The sequence below is a fragment of the Sesamum indicum genome, unplaced genomic scaffold, assembly GCF_000512975.1.
Source record: "Sesamum indicum cultivar Zhongzhi No. 13 unplaced genomic scaffold, S_indicum_v1.0 scaffold00267, whole genome shotgun sequence".
Classification (NCBI taxonomy): Eukaryota; Viridiplantae; Streptophyta; class Magnoliopsida; order Lamiales; family Pedaliaceae; genus Sesamum; species Sesamum indicum.
The window spans coordinates 56,120-59,737 of record NW_011628161.1 but is presented as its reverse complement, the minus strand read 5'-3'; the positions used below and the strand labels follow the sequence as shown (position 1 = coordinate 59,737).

The 3,618-nt window shown below is 36.7% G+C and overlaps 1 long non-coding RNA gene across 2 annotated transcripts; it reads right to left on the bottom strand.

The window, feature by feature from the left end:
- Positions 1-331: 331 nt before the first annotated feature.
- LOC105179993 lies at positions 332-3,290 on the bottom strand. 2 transcript variants are annotated; one of them, XR_849445.2, is made up of 5 exons: positions 3,231-3,290; positions 2,771-2,880; positions 2,317-2,503; positions 1,034-1,122; positions 332-955 (listed from the first exon to the last, which is right to left on the bottom strand). It is a non-coding gene; the product is annotated as an uncharacterized LOC105179993 (long non-coding RNA). The 2 variants fall into 2 exon arrangements; XR_849444.2 differs by having other exon boundaries at positions 2,813-2,880; positions 3,231-3,274.
- Between the last annotated feature and the right edge of the window lie 328 nt (positions 3,291-3,618).

The window sequence follows — 3,618 nt, the reverse complement described above, 5'->3', positions numbered from 1 at the left end:
ATTTTTGTGTGCTTGCATAAATGTGTATTCTCATTTTTGTTTACCTGATATGAAAGAGTATTTATTGAAATGAAGAACAATAACAGGACAGGAGAGAGTGCATTGTCCCTCTTCTTTGTTTTCCTTTCAATATATCTCGTTAGCAAGAGTGGTCTTGGATTGATTTACTTCACTAAAGGGGATATAATGAGGGAAAATGAGTGGTGAATTGATAAAATCTGATAAATGCCTTGGGTGGTTATTATCTTCTAACCAATTGGTGTAGCAGGTTTCTGTTAGGATCACGATGTCAACAAATATATTTTTATATGTTCTAATCAGTTAATTAACACTACATATATGTCATGGAATTCTTTACTTTTGAAATGGTTTTATCTCATTTGGAAGGTGAATTGGGCTGTTCAAATCAAAATTAGAATATGAGAAGTTTCATGTAATTTCAATTGAACCAAGAGTCTAATCCTAAAATGCTAAACAATTACAGACATCCCGACAACAAAATGTCTCACAGAGCTTGATATACCACAAAGAACACAATACACGTCGTTTACTTGAATGAGACAACAAAAAAGCACAACCAAATTAAACAAGATGAGAAACACCCACACCACAATAGTAAAGTAATTGAAAACCACTAAAAAAGCATCCAACACTATTTATCAAAGGAACAAACTTGCCATAGATAAAAAGAAAATCACAACCCCATAATGTAGATGATAAATATCAAGACAAGATAACAATGCAAACATATAAAGGAATGCTTGATGGATGAAATGAAGAGTGAAAGCCAAGAAAATGATCAACTTTTTACCACCATTATCACTTTGCAAAGACTTTCTAGTTTCTGTGTCATTGTTTTCAAAGACCGTCTTTGCCACCTCATACACCTTCCATTCGCGTCCAGCATGCATGAAGACATAAGACAAACAGATAATTTTGAAATTCCACAACCAAACTGCATGTTCACAAGAGGAATTAGTGTACTGTGCATCATTCGCCATTGTTGGATAAATAAATTACAAATAGAACTTACGTCTAAAGTCTTCATGAATCCTCAAGCTCTAGCGCCTTCTTGGACCATTCCTCCGAACCGTCCTTAAACGAGTGTACAAGCTTGGTTACCTATGTGGCCAGAAACATTTTAACACAAAGACGTTGATAAATGCGTTAGATGTGGCAAATGTCTACACACACATATATATATATATGAACAACCAGTGCATTGCTTAAAAAGATGAGTAGTTGTTAAGACGAAGCCTTAACCAACCATCAATCATGAACTTATAAGGGCATCATACAACTAAGAACAACATGAATCATTGCATACACACAAACACAGCCAAAAGTGACACTCTTATAAACAAGACCGTCGTGCTTTGTTATGTTGATCGCCAGCATGGTAAGTCCTCAAAGGTACCTAAAAGATTTTGACAATAATTATGTTCCATTTATTTTCCTCCCAATGTCATTGTGCTACTAGTGCTTAACTTAATACCACCCATCCATGCCCAAATATTATACTCCTTCAACCCTTGAACAACATTAAAAAGATAAACGTAGGACGAGGACCAGCCCACCCATCCACTCAAAAGAATAGCTAGCACTACCAATGAACTAATGAATCGGTTCGCATAAGTTTCAGATCTATTAATTGAATATTTTCGAGAAAAAAAAAATGAAAGTGTTTTGGGGGTAGCTGATCATAAATCAATCTTGAGTAGCATAATCATTCATGATACATATACTCACAAAGCTCCACAACTCAGTAAATTACCAAATGAAACAATATTTGAGCAGAAGCTCATCAGCTTCAATATTACCCAAACTGACTAAATACAGGAATATCTCGAATAACGTCTACATAAGACCATGCTGTACAGGAAATCCTAATTTGAGGATTGTTCAAACAGCAGAAACACCCTCTCACTCACAATATGGTATTAGAAGATGAATGTATTCAACTTGGAAAGGAGTTGGAAGATGAATGTATTCAACTTGGAAGGCCCTTGGAAGATGAATGTATTCAACTTGGAAGATGAATGTATTCAACTTGTAAGAGAACTGTTCGTGGTAATAACCAACAATGATAAACTGTGAAGGCCCTTAAAACCATCAGAAATTGAAGCTGGTTCTTGAATTAGAAGATAAAGAGGGATGAAAATTGGATTTGGACAGGTCAAGGGGACCAAACATCATAAAAGAAAAAGTGGCTTCCATTAAAACTTCATGTAATAGAATTCATCATTCAAAAAGAACTAGCATGGTTCTGAAAATTAATTGTTACAAGTCATAAGAAAAGCGGAAATCTCTGCTCACCAGATGCATACGAGATTATTTGCCTTTTCAATGGTGAAATATAATGAGCCCCTTGGAATGCAGCAGGGCGCAGTGCATTGAGTGGTCTGAAATCAACGGAATATGCCTTCTGAAAGCCATCCAGAATTGCCATCATTGTCGAGTTTGCAGGTCTCCTGTCTGATTTATATCCTCTTAGCAATGACACCTAAGCAACCATGGAACACTCATGATTTAGATAAATGTTCATGTCTTACAAATTGTCACATCTTAAGAGCTGGAATAACAAAGGAAGATTACAGGAAAATTATACAGACATGTACTCTCAGGTTTGGGTATTACGGATTAAACGAAAAAAAGAAAAAAAAAAAGAGGGAAAGGCCTATGAAGCATGATAATAAAGATCTATGAAGCACTTTATTCTCCACAACACACCTAAATGAAAACCACAAACAAGATTATCTGTGAACATTACAGGTTTCATCACGGAAGGAGACAGCTGCAGAATTGTGCTTACCCTAGTATTTCTTTGTTAATGTCTCTGGCATTGTACCTTGTATATCCAAAACCAGTGTAATCCCAAACCTAGAAGAAGACATTCATCAAATTCAGATGTAAACTGTTCCAACAATCCTTAGTAACATTTTTCTAATTTTAAGTAGAAGAAAATTACTGACCATATGATATTATAATAGAGCAAGTTAAACACATTAGGATTGTCAAAGCAAAAATTAAATGAAAGAAGCACTAGAAAGCAAGATAAAGATGACATGTAAGATGGAGGGAGAAAGTATTTGCAAGCAAGGAAGTGAGAGCAAACTTAGGACATCAACAGAGAGTATTCCAGTATTCCTTCTTTATCTATCAATATATGAACAATGAGAAAATATTGGGCCAAGAAGGATTGTTCAAACAGCAGTAACATTTCGCAATACCATAATTTGAGGCCTCCTTCTCGCTCTGTCTCTCCACCCCTGCTTTTCTTGGTTTTCTTTACTCTGCTTTTTGGGTGAGAAATGAACACAAGAAAAAAGAAATGAAGGTGAGAGGGTTTCACCACCTCAGCTGCTTCTCCCGCGGGTGCTGCCGTACCATCACATTCGAACCCTTGAGTCGGCCATACCACCATGAACTTCACCTGCTTTCTTTAAACTTTTTCTTCGAAGAAGTGAACAGAGGAGAAGGGAAATGGTTTGATGGTGGGGTTGGGTGAGGGTATTTTGGCGGTGGGAGGACTGAACTGCGGCGTCTCTCCTTCGCCGGCTTTGGCTTTCTTGGAGGGAGAAACTGAGGGGTATTGTTTGAGGTGTGAGAAGAAGAATT